Source organism: Pteronotus mesoamericanus, unplaced genomic scaffold (genome assembly GCF_021234165.1).
Source record: "Pteronotus mesoamericanus isolate MK-2021 breed Mesoamerican mustached bat unplaced genomic scaffold, CSHL_Meso_final scaffold_636, whole genome shotgun sequence".
Lineage (NCBI taxonomy): Eukaryota > Metazoa > Chordata > Mammalia > Chiroptera > Mormoopidae > Pteronotus > Pteronotus mesoamericanus.
The window spans coordinates 245,003-265,998 of record NW_026555324.1 but is presented as its reverse complement, the minus strand read 5'-3'; the positions used below and the strand labels follow the sequence as shown (position 1 = coordinate 265,998).

At 52.9% G+C, this 20,996-nt stretch overlaps 1 protein-coding gene across 1 annotated transcript in view; it reads left to right on the top strand.

Annotated features, from left to right (window-relative positions):
• Positions 1 to 4,487: 4,487 nt before the first annotated feature.
• PTPRS (protein tyrosine phosphatase receptor type S) overlaps positions 4,488 to 20,996 on the top strand; it is a 96,551-nt gene continuing 80,042 nt past the window's right edge. Inside the window, exon 1 of the mRNA XM_054562172.1 lies at positions 4,488 to 4,666. The gene's annotated coding sequence lies outside the window, so the exon portion shown is untranslated. The remainder of the gene's footprint in view (positions 4,667 to 20,996) is intronic.

Below are 20,996 nucleotides of genomic sequence, written 5' to 3'. Positions count from 1 at the left end.
ATATAATTTACACATCACACAATTTGCCCATTTGAAGTGTATAATTCATTAGTTTTTAGTATATTCCTAAATAATCATTGTCATCATCAACCATCCACAATCTAATTTTAGAGTATTTTCATCATCCCAGAAGAAATCCCAACAGGATCCATTACCTAAGTCAAGATCATGAAGATTTATTTATGCCTGTATTTTTACCCAGGAGTTTTACAGTTTTAGCTCTTACATTTAGACCTACGATCCGTTTTGAGTTAATTTTTATATATGGTGTGAGGTAAAGGTCCAACTTCATTCTTTAGCATGTGGATATGCAGTTTTCTCAGCACCACTTATTGGAAAGACCATTCTTGCCCCATTGACTTCACAACTTTGTTGAAAATCAATTGCTCATAGGTGTGAAGGCCTTGTCTGGACCTGTGTGTCTATTCCTACGCCTGTACCACAGTATCTTGGTGACCATAGCTTTGTGGTAATTTTGAAGCTGGGAAGAGTGAGCCCCTCAGCTTTGTTCTTTCTCAAGATCGTTTTAGCTATTCTGGGTCCACTGAATTCCTGTATGAATTTTTTGATCAGCTTGTCAATTTCTGCAAAAGAAGCTAATTGGGGTTTTGACAGGGATCGAGTTGAATCTGTAGATTAGTTTAGGGTCTGTTGCCATATTAAAACTATTATGTCTCCTGATTCATGAACATAGGTTGCCTTCCCATTTATTAGGTCTTCTTTCATTTCTTTCAATGATATTTTGTTATTTTTATAGTATAATTTTTGCACTTCTGTTGGTAAATATATTTCTAAACATTTTATTCAATTGTAAATAGGATTGGTTTCTTAATTTCATTTTGTTTGTTCATTGCCACTGGATAGGAAATAAAATGGATTTTTGTATATTAATCTTGTATCCTGCAGCCTTGCTGAACTTGTTTAATAGTTTTAATAGTTTCTTTTTAGTGGGTTCCTTAGGATTGTCTATACACCAAATTATGTATGTGTAAATAGAGATAGTTTTACTTCTTACTTTCCAATCTTGATGCCTTTTATCCCCCCGCCTCCCGCAATTGCCAGGCTATAACTTCCAGTAGTTTTGAACAGAAATGGTGAGAGCAAACATGCTTATCTTGTTCTTAATTTTGGGGGGACAGCATCCTATCATTTATCATTAAGTATTTATGTTAGGCATAGTGCCCTTTATCAGGTGGGAGGAGTGCCCCTGTGCACCTGTTTAATTGAGTGTCTTATCATGAAGGGATGCTGAACTTTGTCAAGTGCCATAGTCACAATTTGAACCAATGTCTCTCTGACTCCAGAGCCCCAGCACTTACCTGATACACTAAATCGGTGGAATCCCAAAGGAGCACCCCCTGCCCATGGAACCCAGTAAGGAGCCAGTGTTCAGCAAATGGGGTGTCCTCATGTCCCCCTCTTTTCTTTAGCATTGGAAGTGAACTCAGGGAAAGGGGGGGAAGAGAAAGAGGACACCATGTTTAATTTGAAGGAATGTGTAGTGACGGTGGACTCTCCGGCATAGAACAAAGTTGTAGGGGGGATGTTTGGACCTGTCTCCCACGGATTTAAGGCTGGGTCTATGCAGACAGTCCTGAACCTGGATGAGGAGTACTGTTCACATACGGTATTGGGTGGCTTATGGCTTCCCTGCAGTTGTCCCAACAGAAACACACTGGAGCTAATTACCAGGTTCTGGGGGACATTGAGGGGTGGGCAGGCTGGGCGGGCAGGGAAGGAGAAGGCTGGCAGGGTGGCAGAGCCCCCTACTCCCAGCAGAAGATGGAAATGTTCATTGACTAAACTTTTCACCCAGCAAACAATGAGTCACACCCACTGCTTGCCAGGTGCAGAGACTGGCAGAGACCCAGAGCCCACCAAGCCCCACCTACCGATTCTATTGTTTTCCACAGTATGGAACTTGGAGGCTTCAGCCATGCATCCCACCCCCCTTCTCCCCAGGGAGAACATTCTCTCCTTGGTTCTCTTCACGCTCTGGCTTGCAGGAAGTCTTGGTTCGGTGTTACTGAATCCTTAATGCCTTTCTGACACTTGTCAACCTCCTGGGGCTGCCTGGAGGTTATGATAATATCAGTCTAGAATGTTCTGTTCTCCTTGTATTGATTTTTATGGTCACCTGGCTAGCCATCCTGACTTTCCCATTGACAGGGGCCACATTTATCAAGCAAGCCCTTCTTGAGTCTATACTTGGTGCCTTGATGTTATGTGGCTCACTTCACTCCCTCAACACCACTAGGAGATAGAGGCTATTACTATCCCCCATTTACAGGTGGTCAAAGAGAGGCACAGCTAAGTGGCGGGACAGACAGAAAATAAGCAAACTGGCCAAAATATAAAATAATTCCAAACTATAATAAATAATTTGGTACCAAGATGAAGGGTGAGGAGGATTCAGCCTTGGGAAGGACAGAAAGAACAGCATCATAGGGAGAGAGAACAGCCGGTGCAAAGGTTCTGAGGCTAGACTGTGACTGATGTTTGCAAGGAACATTGAAGAGGCTGGTGTGGGTGGAGTAAGCAAGGGAGACATGTGGAGGACGGAGGGGATGGGCACAGATTGTGTAGGACCTCGGGGGCTTCACTGAAGACTTGGGCCTTTATCTGGAGTGATATCCTGTAAGTCTCCTCCCCTGGACCATTAACTCCCAGAGGACAGGACTTCTTTTAGCCTCTTTTGTTTACATCTGTGTCTCAGACCTTAAAACAACCTGGTACACAGATTAATGGCTTGAATGGATGGGTTTCCTAGGCACACACTGTATCATATTTTATGCCTGTTTTCCTTTGTTCCTCAAAAAGAATTCTCAGAGGTAGATATGGCTGTTCCCTTTTTACAAATAGGAACACTGAGGCTCAGAGTGACTTGTTCAAGGTCCCTCCCCTAAATAAGTAGCAGAGCTGGGGCTCATGCCATGTCCATAATCCTAGAGTCTCATTCCACTCTACTTTCATTGAGCTTCAAAGACTTGAGCACCTACTGTGTACAAGAAACCAAGCTGTGTTTGTGAGACCACGCCATTTGATGCTTCAAGAGAGGGCTGTGTCCCCATTGCTTGGATGAAAACACCATAGCCAGAGACTGTTGATGTCTAGGTCAGGGTTGTGCAGCTAGGAAGGACAAAATAGGCTCTGCAAACCTGGCCACTGCAATGGCCGCTGGGAAACTCCAAGCTTAATTTAGGTTCCTTGATTAATTATTCATTTTCTCCTCTCTCTTCTCCTATTTATGACTTCCGTCTTCTCATTTTGTTCCCGGTTAGTGCCTTTTGTTTACATCTGCATCTTTGGCCCAGAATGAATGAATCAACGATTTTGAAGAAAAAATCCTCAAATTCTAAACCTGAGTTCCTTTGTGGGTACGGGGCCCTCTCCAAATACATACCTTGAAAAAATAACACTCTTTCAACCTGTTCAGAACACAATGACCCCACATGCAATGTTGTTTGGTGTCCGAGCACTGACACTTCCTATGGTAATCCTTTGCTTTTATTATTATTTTTTCCTGTCTTGTTTCTCATTATCCCATTTTCAAGCACCAACGACAGGCTAGGCAGGCACATCATCACAATTCATCCTTACCCTCTCCATGTGAGCGGGGGCTACCTTGCCCCATTTCACAGGTGGGAAATTGAGAAATAGAGAGGAAAACCCAGTTGGCAGGTGGAAAAACCAAGTCTCAGAGCCTCTCAAGGGTAGTCAGTTTCTGAGCTGGGATTCCTATGGTGGTTTGTCCTCATTCCAGGGCCTCCAAGGATGATAATTAGGTGGAATGTTTGTAAAGTGCTTACTCTGAAGGAAATGTTCCCTCATTCATTCCCTTATCACTCCACAAATACACAGGGATTTCAGAGCCCATGGAGCCTAGTGTGATCAGAATAAAACCAAGATGATGGCTAGAGAATGGGGCATCAGGTGGCTAGTGACCTGGGTCAGGGAGCCTTTCTCCAAAGAGTTGCTATTTGAGCAGAAACTGGAAGATCTTGGAGAAAGACCACGGCAAGCAAAAAGAACTGTCGTCAGGAGCGAGCAGTTTGTTGCAAATTTCAGGAGCTGGCTTCTCTGGAGCATGATATGGAGACAGAGTGGTGGGTGTGAATGCAGAAAGATGGCTGGATTTTATTCGAAGGAGACACCGGGGAACCTTGGCAGATCTTAGAACTGGACATGGCAAGCACCGTGGCCTTTGTGCGGTGTGTCCTGGGGTTCACGCGTGAACCGGTGGCTGGGAAGGGTCCCTCGCGCTAACGTCGCTGCCCACGTGTCACGCGAAGCTCCGTGTCCCACGTGCTCCCGCGGCTCTTTAAACGCCAGTGACCACGTGACTCGGCCGCGCCGCCTCATTGGCCGGGGGGCGTGGAGGCAGCGCGGCTGCGCAGCGACACGCGCAGGCCTGCCCCGCCCCGCGGCCGGCGGCAGCAGCGGCGGCGCTGGCGGAAGGGATGACGTCACCGGCTGGAGGGGGGCGCGCGAGTCGGCGCGAGGGGTGCGCGAGCCGCAGTGAGTGTCCTCGCGCCGCCCGCCCGGCAGCCCGGCCGGCGCGCGCACGCCGCGAGCCGCTGGCGCTCGGGCTCCGCTCGGATCCCATGTAACAGCCAGGATGTGAAGCGGGGCAGAGCCGGGGGAGCCCAGCCCAGCCAGCCTTCAGGTAAAGGGGGAACAAAAATTCTGAATTACCATGAAATTGCAGGCGCTCCAATGGGGGTCTTGGAGGCAGCAGAGTGGGCAGCGCGCCGGCTTTGTGCCGGGGAAGCCTGCACGGCCATTGTGCTCGGAGGACGCTCCGCTGCAGCCGACTGCACGCCCAGTCGCTGCGCCTGGCCAGCTGCGTCCGAACAATGCCCCCGGGGGCCGGACCAGGCGGGGACTACGGGGCTGGGGGCTTCGCCGCGGCGGTGGAGGGGGCTGGGCTGGACTCGCCCGGAGCGCGGCGTTGGAAGCTGCCCAGCGCCGCCGGCTGCACCACCCCGGGCTGCGGGCGGGGCGAAGGCGCGCAGGGGGACGTGCGTGTGTGCGGAAGGGGTCCTGGCCCCGGCGGCGCCGGCGAGGGACCCCGGGCGGGTCCTGGAGGCAGGGGGCGCTGTTCTGGGGTGGGGGATACGCGGGCGCTCCAGAGTGGAGACCAGCCCGGGACGGGTGGCTCCAGGTGGGAGTGAGAGAAGACCGGCAGGTGCGCCCAGGTTGGCTGTTTTGCCCGCCGCCTTCCGTCTCCAGTCCCCATCCCCTGGGGGCCCAGACTCTACGCGTTTTCCCTCGAGCGTTTGCCTGGCCTGTCCCCCTTGAAAGGGGAGTGCCCCTCCATCAGCCTGGCCTTGCCCCACCCTTCTGCGGCCCTGGCGTCCCCTACCAGCCCCCCGGGCGAGGCGAGACTTAGACCCCAGCCCCAGGGACTCTGGCGGACGGACGAGCGCGCACCCGGCACTCGACCTCCCCTGGGCGCAGGGGGTCCCGGGAGAGGGGAAGCCGCCCCTAGACCCAACAGCCCCGCGGGTTCTGCACGCCCCTGGACCCCCTGGGGGGCTGGGAGGGGCGGGTCGGTGACGTCATCCCGGGGCGGAGTCGTTGGAAAGAGGTTGAAGGGGCATGCTGGGGTGGGGGTTGCCCTGAGGGGGAGGCTCCCCGAGTTAAGAGTGCCCGTGCCCTGGCGTAAGGGTTTAGGCTAGGCTGCGGACAAGTTCCCTGCTCCTTATGGAAATCTTTCAAATTAAGCGCCCCCCCCCAGCACTCCCCCTACAAATCCAGGACACTTATCCCCACGAAATCCCCCTAAATCGGAGAACTCCTCTTTAGCCATTTTGCTCTCCAAAATTCCCGCAAACTGGGTTTTTTTTTCAGCCACACCCCCCCCAATCTGGAACCTAAGGGACCCTTTTCCGATTTCAAATCCTCTAGTAGCTCTGTAAATATGCAGCTTTTGAGAGCCCCTTCCTCTGCAACCTTTCTTCAAATTTAGTCAACACCCTAAGGATCTCATCTCCCCCGAATTAACAGACCTCCCCAGCGCCTCCATCTGGGGGGCTCCTTCCCTCCCTCTCATGGGCTCAGTTGGGATTCCCCTGTCCCCCCCATCTCCATTAGGGGGAGTCCCTACTCTGAGCATGGGGCCGTTCTGCCGCTGGTCAGAGCCCTGGAAAATCCAGCCTGGCCAGCACCGCTGGTGAAGGGGGTGTCTGAGGTGTCCAGGCTGGGCATTGAGACTCTTAGAAATGGGACAAAGCATGAGGATTCTGAAGGGTCCCAACCATAGGCACCCATCCGCTCTCGGCCCTCAGTGGCCTCCATCCAGACTTTGGTTGCCGGGGTTCTGGGCTTCTCTTGATATCTTCCATTGTCATTGTCTCTGGGGTGCAGGGATCAAGGCCCCCTCTTTGTTTGGGGTGCCCTGCTTCCCTTTTGGAGCCGCCAGGCGCCTTCAAGGAGAGGAAGCCAGCCCTCCCCGCTACTCCTATGATACCAGCTGCTGCTGCCGGAGCTTTTATTAATGCCTGAGGAACCCAGTTGATCTTCCATTTGCATAGCTTCCCTCCCTCTCCCAGGGTCCCTTTCTTTTGTACACCCCTTCCCCTGCCAGTCTTGCCTGCCTTCTGTCCTTCAGCTTTCTTCTTCCTCTGCCAGCTGATACTTTGGCTGAGGAAGGCAGGCAGCTGGGGCTAGTGACGGCTGCTTCCCGTGCCCCCAAATTCCAGAGCCCACCAACTTGGGCATCTGTCTCCGGCTGGACACCCCTACCCCCTACGTTTCCCTTCACTGGGCATCTTTTACTGCTTGTGCTGCCTGCTGTCTGCCCAGGTCTCCATTCTTCCTCTCCAGAAAGCTTTGTTCTGCCCCATCCCCAGGGCCCCCTGGGGGGGGACACCTTCACCATGACGGTGCACTTCTTCATGGGGCCCAGCCCCACCCCCAGCCCCTTAGGGGCTGCCACCCGCCATACCCTGTCACACTGAGAGTTGGTATAATTGGGCTCAGGCAAACAAAACGTCGCGGGAGACCTGGCCTGCCTGGTGAGCTCATGCGTTTTTCTATTCTTGCCACCTGGGCTACCTGGGCCGGTGACATCGGCCCCCCAGGGGTGATGGGGGGAGCTGGTACTGTCATGTCAGTGGACTTTGATAGTCTGGCTCACTCCCTTCAGGAGATGGGGGATGGGTTGTTCTGGTGTGGCCTTGGGGTGACACTGGAGGGCGTTCCTGGGGGGGAATGGGTTGGGCTCCCCAGGGAGTTCCTTTGCAGGCCCCTGGATGAGGCATGTGGTGGGTGCCCAGAGAGGGTCACTGAACACCAGGTGCCTGCCTGCTGCCTACTGCACGGAAGTCACCCTCCGTTGGCCGTGCTTCTTCTAGCCTTTCCCCTCAGAGCCTTTCTTTTTCCCCTGCTTCCCTGGGGGTTCCTGGCATCTCCACATGCCCGTGGGCCCCACCTGGAGATGCGATGCTCAGGACCGGTGTCAGGAGCAGGAGGAAGGGGAGAAGCTCCTCAGATGTCGGGATCAGTGGTGGCATCTGGGTGGACAGTTCTGGACCCATCCCTCTCCACCCTTCTTTTCTATATTTGGGTCGGCCAGAGCGTGGGACTCTGCCTGGCATTCCCCGGGCTTGGGCCCAGTCAAGGAGACAGATCCCCCTCTGCCGCGCACATGGAGTTCCAGGGCTAACTCAGTTTCCCCTCCTGTCTTGTGGGTCAGCAGTGTGCAGCATTTCACAGGTGTTAGAGTGCAGTGCACGCTCCCAACTGCTGCTTCCAGCATCTGGGCGCCAGGAGACCTGTGGCTCTGCTGGTTATCCCAACAGCCGCACGGCCTGAACGATGATCAGCGAGTGAGGTAGCTGGGGAGGGATGGGCAGGGACGATGTGACTCTGAGGCACAGAGTGGCCGGGCGCCCTCTACCCTGCGTTCCCCTGCAAACCATGACTTTAGTACCTACTGTGGCCGTGTGTTGGGGAATATAGGGATAGCTTGGGGAGAGTTCGGGGTGGGGAGGAAAACCCTAAAAATAAATATGGGTATTTATAAACCCAGCAGGTTTGGGGAATAATTGACGAAGCTTAATGTTTTCAGCTGAGAGCAATTTGCCTCCCTGACTGCATTAGGCTCCATTTGTGGAGTCATTCGGAGCCAACTGAAGGCTCTTGAAGAGTGTGGGTCTTTTTGCCGGGGTCGCGTGCTTCTGGAGGGAGACAGGGGGCCCAGGCAGGGGCGCTGAGACGCAGAGTCCCTGGCTCCATCCAGGGCAGCCTCCTGGCACACTCTCCCATGGTGGGTATCCCCCTTCCAGAATCTGCAGGGAGGAGAATGCCCGTCTCCCACAAAGCCGGCGCAGGCTGTCCTTGCTCTGTCCTTCTGCGCAGCGAAAGGTGTCCGGGGCGGGGTGTGTGGAGAGACCTCCACCTGCCCACCAGGCAGGGTGGCTCAGCCTCCAGTGGGGACCGGATGAAGGCTTTACTGTCGTGCCACGTGCCAAGCCAACAGAAACCCGCCATGGATGCGTGGACAAAGTCACTTCATCACTGCCTGTTTGAGGGAGAACTAGAGTTCAAAGGCTTTTCAGATGGATTTTAAATTTTGTCTTATTCCCAACGGGTCAGGGACCAGAAAGCTGCTGGCTTGCGGGGTGGGGGAAGTGGGTGCTGAACAGGAGCTGAGGTTCAAGTATGTGCTACCCTATTACAAGGATGATGGACAGCCCAGAGACGGGCAGATTTTAGCTGTGAGAGGCACAGGAAGTAGTGACACCTGGATCTCCTAGCCCTGCGGTTCAATTTGTCACCTCCTCTGCCTTTTTAGAAGCTCAAGGGTACTGAGTATAACGTGTGGGTTTATTTTTTTTCCTTTTTCCTTTAAGGGAAAAAAAAAAGACACGCAAAAAAAGGGAAAAAAATCCTGGCGTACCATTTCTGTCTTGTCTCTGGCTGATATTTCTGAAGTGGTGGTGGGGGAGGGTGCATGGGGAATATGAAAAAATCAATTGGCTTACACTTCTGTAAAGGCGAAAATTAGCGAGCGGGTGGGAGTGACTCACGGACAGGGCCTAGACTTTTCATCGCTTTATTTTTGTCTCCTTTCCCCCTCCTCTGAGGAGGTGCCTACCCTGGTCCTCCTCCCGCCGGCGTGGCCACGCTGGACCTGGGGGTCCGTGCTCTTCCACCTGGCCTTGGAATCCCCTCTTTCCTTTCCTGAAATCAAGGCGCCCCCAAAGTCCTGCCGAGGCCAGAGAGACCCCAGATGTGAAAAGCCTCCCAGGTTTTTGCTCAGCATCCCCGTTGGTTCCTTGCTTGGTCCCATGGATCGCACTGTGGGTCAGGGGTTTGGAGCCTGGGTTTCTGGATTGCAGTGACCCCTCCCCCGAAAATGTCTGACCTGGACCTGAATTGAAAATGTCATTTTTCTTTCCAAGGGGCAGATTTTGTTCAGAATGCTGGGTGGTCCTTGTGACTTTTGAGGGTTTAAAAAAAAAAAAATCTTTGCTGTTAGCTCCTTGTAGGAAGGCCAGAGGTCCCCTGCCTTCCTGCTGGGAGAACTGAAAATCCCAACTTCGCTCCTGGCTCACTCCTTCCTTTCTCCCTCTGTGTGGCCTTGCCTCCACCCTGTTTCACTTGCAAAATGAAGTTATGCCCCTGATTCAGGGTCAGAGCCCTGACCTCCACCACCTGCCCGGGCCGTGCACACCGGGGTTGGTTAGTTGGCCGCTGTGTTGCTTCATCTCTAAGATGAGGGCGATCAGAGCCTGCCGCTTGTGGAGCTGGGACATGTGATGCTGTGTGTCCGGTGCATGGTCCAGCGAGGCATAGCAGTGCAGTTCCAGAGGCGTGGGCCCCCAGGATGGAGGCAGGGGGGCAGAGAGGGGCTGGGACGAGGTTCTATTGTCGCGCTGTCGTGTGGGTAATTGAGTGTTGGTGGAAACTTAGGGGTTCTGGGAAAGCAAGGTTGACGCGTCTGTGTGTGTATAATTTAATGCCGTTTATAATTAACCTTGTGATCAGCAAATGAGGGGATGTCGGGGGGATAATAATAGCTGCTCCGACTTATTTGGAGTTGGCGCCCCATGCCAGGCCCTGTGCTGAGTAAGCACACGAGGCATGGCCTCACGCCTTTAACCTTCACTTGCCCTGTGAGCTCAGTTGCTGTACTCAGGGCCCCATTTCTCAGAGAGGGAAACTGAGGCACAGAGAGGGGTCTTCATTGGCCTGGGGTTACACAGCTTGTAAGTGACAGAGTGGAATCTGACCCGGGGTCAACGGATGCCGAAACCTGAAGTCTTTGCTGCCGAGTCAGGTGGTCTGCCCAATAGTCCAAGAAGTTGTTTTGATGATGACATTTCTTTCACCTGCTGGGGACACCTCCAGGTTGCCGCAGAGGCTCTGGGGCTCCCAGCTGCCTTCCTCAGAGGGTGACAGAAGAGCATGGATGCTGGACTGTGGCTGCCTGTTCAAATCCCAGCTTGGCCACTTGTCTCTGTGACCTGAGGCAGGTCGCTCAGCTTCTCTGTGCTCCCGTTTTCACATCTGTCGAATGGAGAGTAATAGTGCCCACCTTGCAGGGTTGTTGGGAGGTTTCAGTGAGTTAATATGTGTAAAGCAGTGCATTGTTACTCAGTGGGGCCTGTCTGACGGGGGCTCCCCAGCAGCCCCCCGTGCCTCCATGGGGTCCAGCATGGTAGATAGGCTGTGATGACTCAGCCACTGCAAACTGGGGCGTTCCCTGTCACTGGCTGCCTGATCAAGGCCGCCCTGCTTCTGCAGCAGGGTGGGCCAGGTGCCTGGCAGGATCTGAGCCACGGGAGGCCAGGTAAGGCTGGTTGCGAGGGCAGGTGGCTGCCTTGGAAGGCTCTGGGCGCTCCTGGGACCCCAGGCGATGGTCCCCGACTGCCAGGATCTGTGGGAGCTTTGAGGGAGTGCCCAGGGGGAGGTCAGGGAGGCCTCACGGCTCCACGGTCTCAGCTTCGACTGAGGGCGCTCAGGGGTGGGTCAGTTCACAGACGTGATGCGCCAGCATCCGTCCGTCCGTCTGTTCGCCAAGTCATTCCTTTGTTGGTCGGTGTTTGTTGGATACCACCTGCCAGAGAACCTGGGAGACGGGCTCTGGATTCAAATTCCAGCTCTGCTGCTCCGCGGCTACAGGACCTTGGGCTAATTATGTAGCCACCCCGTGCCTCAGTTTCCTCATCTGTAAAATGGGTGTTTTGGCATTGCAGCGATCAAAATAGGGTCACTGTGAGGGGCATACGAACTAAGCCTGGCAGAGAGAAAGTGCTATGTGAGTATTTTTTTCTTTCCTTTTAAAAAATAATAGCAAATAAAAATGAAATTCTGGGGACATAGCAGTGGACAAGGCAGACTGCGTCCCTGGGACCCTGCAGTGTATTGGAGGAGAGAGTGAGTACGTAAATAGGCACAAAAATAGTGACTGCAGTAGGGTTTTGTGACCGAAAACCTGGTGGCACCTGGTACATCACCCAGCGACTGTTTTGTCTGGGGTGGGGGTGCAAGGAGGACCTTCCTGAGGTGACCTTTGAGTTGAGAGCTGAAGGGAAACAGAGGAACAGGTGCTGGGGACAGCAAGTGCAAAGCCGGGGAGGGGGGCGCCCTGGCTGTGTGGCTGGAGGGGAGGGAAGCGGAAACGAGGGGTGGACGGCCCCACTGGAGGATGGGCCGGGTCCCCTCACAACAGTCTGGAGGGGGAAACTGAGGCAGAAAAATGTGGCAAGGACATCATTCTCAAACCCCAGGGCCCATGAGGGCCTGGCAGCAGTGCCAGTGGGTGGTGTGGGCCAGGCCAGCTCCCCCAGCTTCCTGGGCATCGCCGGACAGCTCCACAGCCGGACCTGCCAGTTCTCCTGAGAAAAACCTGAAATCTACATTTCATATGAATTTGCCCTATTTTATATCCTTGGATCTTTCTTTTTCTTTAAACACCTCCGTCTGCTGGTTGTGTTACCTTGAATCACCTCACTTGCCATTGCTGAGCCTCTGTTTCCTGGGCTGTAAAATGGATTTAAGATTTGAAGTCACCTCAATGGGTTCTTTAGTGGCACCAGCCCAATAACTCATGGGAGGCCCGAAAACAGGACCCGGGCCAATATCCGCGCTCAATAAACGTTGGCTCTGATTGTATTAATATTGGTCATAATGATAAACTTGACTTAAATTAAATGCTGTGCAGAAAGAAGCCGGCTGGTCCCGCGGGGCAGGGCTGTGAATTATCTTCTGGCTGCAGGACCTGTTCCTTGCACTCTCGACTTTTCCGGAACATACCTGTTTGCTCTTGAGCCTGGGGTGTGGGTGTCAGCAGCATCATTTGTAGAATTGATTGCAGTGGTTTGCAACCAGGGGTGATTTTGCTCCCTGGGGGACACAAGGCAGTATCTGGGACCATCTGGGGTTCTCTTGGCATTGAGTGGGTGGGGCCAGAGATGCCACTCAACACCCCACAGTGCCCGGGATGGCCCCTCACAGGGAATGACCCAGCCTCAGTGTCGTCAGTGCCAACGAGGAGACCCTGATTCATGCTCAGGCCCCAGGGCGGCATGAGAAACCAGGTTGTTGGCTTGTCTGTGGATGTCCACCTCCCACGGTCCGCAGGGTCCTGTTGGACTTGAACGCTGAGATTACTGACAGGTTTCCTCTGTACACCTGTCCAGGCCCACTGCCCAATCGATTATCAGAAGCAGGTAATTGCCCCTGACATGCGGATTCTAGACGTCGGGAATGGCTGGTGTTTCTGGCTTTGGTGCTGGACCTGGAATGTGGAGGGGCTGTCACGTCCAGGTTTGTTTGTTTTCCTCCTTTTGTCCCACCTGCCCTGGGAGCCTAGGCTCTGTCCCCACTGGGGAAGAGCTTTTGGAAGCTTGAGCTCTAATTTCAAATTCTGACACAGATCTTTCCCAGCTGTATGAGGCGACCTGCTGTCCCCTCCCCCCAGCCTTGGTTTTCTCATCCGTGAAATGGGGACAGCTTGTCTGCTGCGTCATTGGGGATTAAATGTGTCATGCTGACACAGTGCCAGGCACCTGGGGTGCACCCATAGGGGCTGAATGACTGTGCCCCCCCCATCTTCATGAAAAACGAGGGGGTTGAGGACGGAGCCCTGTACCTGCAGTGTCCCAGCAACTGCAGCAAGGGGAGGTCGCCTCCCTGTCATGCAGCCTGCACTGGCCTCCAGCTCTGTGTTTTCTCTCTTCTTCTGAGAGCAGCCCAGAGAGGTGGCAGCTGTTGCCCAGCCCGCAGATAAGGAAACCGAGGCCTGCAGTGGGGATGAGGGACCGGAGAGGCCGGAGCCTTCTGTCAGGGCTGCCCCCCGCCCAGCCAACCCGAGGTGTCACTCCTGTGCTTGTGAAGGTTCAGAAGGGTCTGCACTTGGTTTAATGCTCTGCGGTTATTTTCCGGAAATTCTTAATAATTTTTGGTTACCCTGCAGTTTGATTCTGCACCGGGCCCTGCACTTGGGGAGCGGCCATGGGACTGGAAGGCTGCTCCTGTAGCGGCTGTGAGCAGGGCCAAGTGGGGGACGTTGTTGGCCAGGTCTGGTTCTATATATGCCTTTGCCTCTCACAAGCTGTGTGACTTTAGGGAAGTTGCTTTGCTTCTCTGAATGGCACACCCAAACTCCCCTCTTGGCAGCAAAGCCCCTGCCGGCCTCCCTGTCCTCGCGCCCTGCCTCTCTCACGCCTGCTCATTCTGCAGCCACCAGCGTCCCACACTGATTGTCCCAGTTAGGTGGATCATGGCTGGGAAAGCCCTGCCTCAGCAGGTCAAGCACCGCTGCTCAGCTCACTCTGCCCTGGCAGGGAGGCCAGGAGACCTGGTCCCAAGTGGAGGTGCTGTGTGACTTTGGCTGTTCACTTGCCATCTCTGAGCCTCTGCATGTCCGAGATGTCTGGCTCAGAAGCAGTGACGAGTAGTCATTGAAAGTCAGGGGTTTTGAGGATAGGGGTCAGGGAACCCCGGAACAGTCCATGACATTTCCCATCTCTTAGGAGAAGCCCAAATGTGTTGGGACCCCAAAAAGGCATGGTAGCCAGGCCAGATGATTTTAAGACTCAGTTACTCCTGATGTTCATTTGATACCCTTCGTGTCCGGCCCAGTTGCTGGAGAAGACACCAAAGAGTCCCCCTGGAACAGGCCAGGCTTTCTTTTGGGACCAGATTTGACATTTGAAGAACCCGCATTGGCGTCTTGGCTTGGCCTCATGCACACTGTGACCCTGGGCAAGTGGATCCACCTGCAGGGGCCTCAGTCTGCCCAGCTGTAAAGTGGGTGTGAGACTGTCTCCTGGGTGGTTAGGAAGATCCACACTGAGCACGCTGGGGAGGTGCCGGCCTAGACATCGTGTGGTGCAATGTGGTGATTAATGCCCTCTGGGAGCACATTGGGGGACCTGTGTACAGAGTTTTGGGGGATAGGGCTTGGGGGTGCTGAGGAGCAGATGGGCCAAGTCTGGCTTCTCTCAAGGATGTGGAGTCATGCCTGAGCCTTCTGCTGCAGTGCCAAAGCAGGCTGGCAGGAGCCGGTGCCAAACCCTGGGCAGATGACACCACAGGCCCGGCTGACGCCGAGATTGACGCTGGCAGGCGGCCTTCCCTGGAACCACCTGAGCCGTGGTGGAGAAGCCAAGTCACACCAGCATGGTCAGAGTCCTGGGCAGGTGCAGGGAGGCGGGAGTCAGTTCTGAGGCCACCCTGCAAGCTGTATTGAGGCCCCTGGACTCCCTGTCCGGTGCTCTGCCGGACACCACCTAAATTTTCAGTTGCTCACTATGATATGCGCCTTTTGCACTGGCTGCTGGTGCTCCTCATGAGTGAATAGTTTTCTTTAAACCCATTCTCTTTTAAAACTTAAAAGGGAAAACTTGGTCTTACTCTCGTGAATGGGAACCTGGTATATCCTTGACATAAGTAGGGGAACCTTACAAAAAATGGGATTGGAGGAAAAAAAACCCCATTAAATCATTTGGCTTCTGCCACAGGCTTAGCACAGAGGCCGAGGGCTACTGAGACATCAGCTGCAATAGACCCACCGGTGACTTCAATCTCCAGAAGGCTGGGAAGCACCCAAGGCAGCAGGAGCCCCCTTTCTGGTTGAGTCATTGTTACTGAATGTGGCTGGAACTGTTTGGGGTTTTCCCAGCCTTGCTGGGAGGCCAGGTCCCCTCTTGCCTTCCGACTGAGTTGCTTGGACTTTCTTGTTTGTGTCTGAGTATTCCTTCTTAACAGCCTGGGGAGAAGGTTATTTCTCCCTGAATTCAATTAATGAGCCTATTAAAAACTATTTATTTTCCCTGACAGTTGTTTACTGAGGAAAAGGAGATGAATTGGTCAGGCGTCCTCACCAGGCAGGCAGGAGGGAGGACGGGGGATGCCTGGTGCCTTGGGCACTGGTGCTTGGTGAGTGTAGACTACGCGTAGACCTGCCTTCGGGAGGCCCCCAAAACGCAGAGCTCGGGCTGCGGGCACTGATCCTGACCTTGGAGTTTTGGGGGAGGTGGACCCTGGGATGTGTGAAAACCACCCTGGCGTGGAGGCAGGGAGCTGGCTCTAGTGACTTCCGTCTCCACTTTCCAGGCCGTAGTGTCCCAGATGCACTGGTTTGGAACCTAAGACCTGACCTCATTGGGCCATATGTTTGTGGCAGGGTGTCCCAGTATTCCTTCTCTTCTCCATAGCAGTAAATCCTGACTTACCTGGGCTGGTGGCCACCTCGTGAAAAAAAAACAAAAAAAAAAAGCATTTTCCAGTGTACTTTGCAGCTGTCTGTGCTATATGATACAGTTCTGACTAGTGGGATAAATAAGCAGGATTTTTGGAAATGCCTTCAAAGGAAAGTGGTACATGCTCCCTTCTATGACCCCCAGCTGGAATATGGAGGGGATAGTAGGCACTCAGGCAGCCATTTTGGACCATGAGGCAGGTATGCGTAAGAATGGGGGAATCAAAGAGATGGAAGGAGCCTGGGCCCCAATATGTGGGGTGGGCACAGTACCCCTGAAAGACCAATCCTAGGAGCTTACTTAATATGAAGAGAGAAATTATGCCTCTCTTGTGAGTTTTTTTGCACCCATAAGGCCAACCTGATCCTAACAACAGCAGTACATGAGCCTTAGGAAATGGTGCTTTTCTTGTCTCCTTCAGGTCTCTGCCACCCACCCCCCTTTTTTTAAAAGATTTTATTTATTTTTAGAGACAAGGGACGGGAGGGAGAAAGAGAGGGAAAGAAACATCAATGTGTGAGATAAATCTATTGGTTGCCTCTTGGATGCCCCCTACTGGGGACCTGGCCCACAGCCCAGGAATGTGCCCTGACTGGGAATTGTACTGGCTACCATTTGGTTCGCAGGCCGGCACTCAATCCACTGAGCCACGCCAGCCAGGGCACTGGTCATTTTTAAGTGAGGCTTCCTCTGACCTCCCTACTAAGATTTGCAAAATTTGCCCCTCTATCCAGCTGCTCATCTGCCCCTTTCTCAACTCAACTGCTCAGAGCAGTTGTCACCATCTCCATGTTGTGTGCAGCTTACTCATCATCTGCCTCCTGCTCTGGCTGGGAGTTCCTGGGGAGGCGTTTTTGACTGTCTTCTCTGCTATGTCCAGAGCAGCTCCTGTGCAGAGTAGGGCTCAATGCATACATTTTGCACAAACAGAGCTCTGTTCGCAGGGGAAGACATGAGGCCTGAGGGCTTCCACCGAGCTGGAGGCAGTGCCTACACTTGCACCAAGCAGGTGGCTCCCAAGTTGTTCTCCCTTGTCACCCTGCCCCCCGACCAGTTGGCCAGTCCAGGCGGGCAGAGTCAGCCCCAGCGGCTGCTCCTGATCCTTTCTCTCGCCCCCATATTCTCACCTTGGCCTCCAGAAATAGCCCCTTTAAAATAGCCGTGTCCTTGTGAGCCTTCCGGGGCTTCTGCCTGCCCACGGATATGACGCTTGCTGACGGGCCAGTCTCCTTACTGCTGTGGGATTTTTAAAAATATAGTTGGTGTTAGGTGGGGTTTTTTGCCCCGCTTTCATGCCTGAAGAAGCCCAGTCACCCACAGGGCTGCTTTCCCATCTTTTTTACTTGTCATTTAGGTTTGGCTCTCTGTGTCCCTGTGGATGCTGCATCGAGTTTGCAGGGCCGGGAGCGCCTGCTGTAGGTAGGCTCATGCCTGCTCAGGCCCACCATCCCAGGGCTGCTGGGGAAGCCTTGAGTGTGAGTCCCATCACTACCTCTGGCTGGCTGTTAGACCTCGGGCAAGTGTAGACTGGCTCGGAGCCTCAGTGTACCGTCTGTGAAATGGGGACACCTCAGGACTTAGGCAAATGGCTGAAGTCCTCTGAGCCTCAATACATAGCTAGTACTCTGTAGAAGTTATAGGCATTTTCTTACGCGTTATTCTTGTCATTTATTGAGACCATGTAAATTAGTGGTTAAGAACTGGATCCTAGGGCCAGGTGGCCAGGGTTCAAGTGCTATTCCTTATTTGCTGTGATTTCACCTCTTGGCCTCAGTGTCCCCATCTGTAAAATGGGGGCACTGATGTCCCCAGCATGCCAGGGTCCTTGGGAGGATCCAGCGGGTTACTAAGGGGGAACCCCTTAGACTAGCAGCACTGGGCTCGGAGTGAGGTGCAGTCGTGCTTGTAAGTGATAAGTTGACTTGATAACCATTTATCAGGTGTCTTCTGTCGCCTGGCTCTCCCCTGGGACAGGGTCGGTGAGACGGGCGCTTCTCCGTTCTATCTGTTTGTTCCAAATCGAGGTCCTGGATCAACTTTAGGGTCCTCTCTCTGACCAGGGCAGGGATTAAACTGGCCGGAGGGACATGCCCAGCCCAGTCACCATGCAGGAGCCCTGCTTCCTGTGTTTGCTCAGCAGGTGCTGGGCCGCGGGGTGGCTCAGAAACGGGGACAGGAAGGCCCCGCTGGAGGAGGCGTGGATGCTTCCGATGCTCACCCTTCAGGCCCAGTGGCTGGTTCAGCTGCAGCCACTGCCTCCCCCACACCGGCACCCTCAGTCGTCCAGGGAGGTTCTCTGACGCCTACCGTGTGCTGGGCTCTCTGCTGGGACCCGGCTGGGGAGGAAGTGCTTGCCTTTGTGGGGCTCATTTTCTGATCACAGAGAGACAATAAGCAAAGGAAAATGTGTCACGTTAGATGGTGATAAGAGAAAGTAAGAAAGGAAAAAAGGGATTTGGGAGTGGAGGGATGCGGGCTGTCATTTTAAATGGGATGATAGGGACGGCTTCATTAAGGGGGTGACAGTTTGAGTAAAGGACAGATGGAGGTGAGGGAGGGAAGCAAGTGGCTATGTGGGGGAAGAATGTTCTGGGCGGAGAGTTTAGCCTGTGAGAAGCCCCTGTGCCAGGACCATGCCTGGCGTGTTGGAGGAGCCGTACAGAGGCCCGCGTGGCCGGGGGGAGCGTGGGGGGGCGGGGCGGGGAAGGGGCAGGCTGTGCAGGGCCTTGTGATCTGTGGGGAAGGGCTTGGGCTTTTAATCCCTGGGAGGTGGGAGCCCTGGAGGTCTGTGGTCAGGGGAGGGGTGAGACCCAACGCAGATGCTCACGGGCACCCTCTGGTGGCTGCTGGGGGAGCACAGCCTCCGGGGGGGGGGCTTGGTAAGGACCAGAGGTGAGTGGGATCCAGGGGGGGACGTGGGCAGAAGGGACTGCGCTGGTTCCAGTAGCTGATGTTGAAACTGGACCAGGTGGAGGTAAAGGAGAGGGCAGAGGTGGTCGGATTTGGGATCGAATTTGCAAGCAGACTTTTTTGTATATTCTTTTTGCGGAGTGGGGGGGAGGTTAGTGTTTTCACACACATTTAATTTTAACTAAAATTTTTCCTTAAAATATTTTTAAACTAAAAAATAATCAATACAGACAATTCTTTGTACAGCGTGATATATGCTTTAAACAGTTTTTTAAGTATTAATTTTTCCTGATTATTAAAATTTTCAACAGAATACAAATAAGAAATTCTTCAAATTAATGAATGGGGAGACAGATTTTTTTTTTGTTTTGCAAACTTTAAGTTATTTTTTAATTTTTTTATTGTTCAAGTACAGTTGTCTCCCTTTTCCCTTCACCACTTTCCCCTGCCCCACCCACCCCCACCTCCCACCCTCAGTCCTTCCCCACTTTGGCTTTGTCCAGGGGTCCTTTATACATGTTTCTTGATTTGACCCTTCCCTTTTCTTTCCCTGTTACCTCCCCCTTCCCTCTTGTTACTGTTGGTTTGGGGTTTTTTTTTTTTCAATGTTGCTTGGTTGTATTTTTCTTGCTTGTTTGTTCTGTTGCTTAGGTTCTACTTATAGGTGAGATCATATGGTATTTGTCTTTTACCTGATGGCTTATTTGCTTAGCATAATGCTCTCCGGGTCCATTCATGCTGTTGCAAAGGGTAGTAGCTCTTTCTGTCTGCTGTGTAGTACTCCACTGTGTAAATGTACCACAGTTTTTTGATGGGCGCTTAGGCTGTTTCTAGCACTTGGCTATTGTAAATAATGCTGCTATAAACATAGGGGTGTATAGGTTCTTTTGAATTGGTGTTTCGGGATTCTTAGGGTATAATCCCAGCAGTGGAATTGTTGGGTCAAAAGGCAGTTCCATTTTTAGCTTTTCGAAGAAATTCCCAACCATTTTCTCCAGTGTCTGCATCCCCACCAAGAGTGTACTTTTTGTAGGTTTAATCTTCAGAGTGGCTGTGAAGAGGAAGAGACTCTTATACCCATTTAACAGATGAGAACACTGAGGCCCACAGTGGCTGAGTCATCTGACAAGTGCTGCACAGCTCGATGTGGCATCATGGCAGGGTAGCCAGCTGAGCTGACCCGCCGCCAGGCCTGGCTGGGGTACATGTTGCTCGCCAAGCACTGGACAGCCATCACTTCTTCCTGATTTATAGATTAACCACATGCAGTTAAAGGCTGTGTGAGGTTAGTTTTTTAGTTCAGAGGTCAATCAGGGCCCACACCCTGTCTGTCCTGTTTTAGGAAAATACATTGTAAGGCTGTCAGCTGTGTGGACCAGTGGCAAAGCTAGCGATTCTGTTAGACCTCAATTTAAAGTCTGCCCTCACCTCTTGCTTTGCTGTGTGACATGTGGCCAGTGCCTGACCTCTCTGAACTCTCATTTTCTGTGACATTTGTTTGTTCATCCACTGCTTTTTTTTGGGGGGGGGGGACACTTGCGATGCACCCGGCAGTTTTAGTCAGGGTGGTTATTCTTGCTTTGATCACTGCAACCTCCAGCGCCCAGTGACAAAGCACAGTGCTTGGGCCTTGTGAGCATCGGCAGGAACCCCAGCTATCGTTGGTACCTTCTGTGGAGCCCTTCAGAGGGTGCTGGCAGCCAGATGGAGACCCCCAGGCAGCCGCCCTTGGGAGCTGCTGGGTGCGGCGCTGGGTGCAGAACCCCCGCCTGACGAGTCTGTGTGGGAAAGCAGCTCAGAAAGTTGGGCTTGGGACACAGAGAAGTTTTAGGAAAACTTGAACCTTATATTTTACTTATGTTTTCCATTTCGTGCCTAATTCACGAGAGAAAAGTGATTAAAATCTTTCTTCAAACCAGTTTATAAGATGCTCTTTCAATAGCTATCAAATGACACTGCTCTGTAATAAAGAAGTCATGTCCAGTTTAATTGGCAACTTTTTATTCTCCTGTTGGTATGTAAAATAACGATGCATCTTAAACTCAATGAAGTATAGAAATTGCCAGACTTGGAACTAGGGTGGAGGAAGGGAAGAAAAGATGGGAGGAGGGGTCAGGGAAGGCTTCCTGGGGGAGGTGGCAGCTGATCTCAGATGTGGGGGTTGAGTAGGCATTAACTGGGAGGTAGGGAGGGAAGGGTGTTCCAGGTAGAGGGAACAGTGTTGGCAGACTTCCCTGTCTGTACAAAGTCACAGTGAGCCCCGAAGGTGAAATGGTGGTTTAATCTCGCATCTTGCGCTGCTCTCAGTCCCAGATCTGGATGATGCCACCCACATGGCTGTTGCTTTCTGGGGGCTGTGTTTTGAAA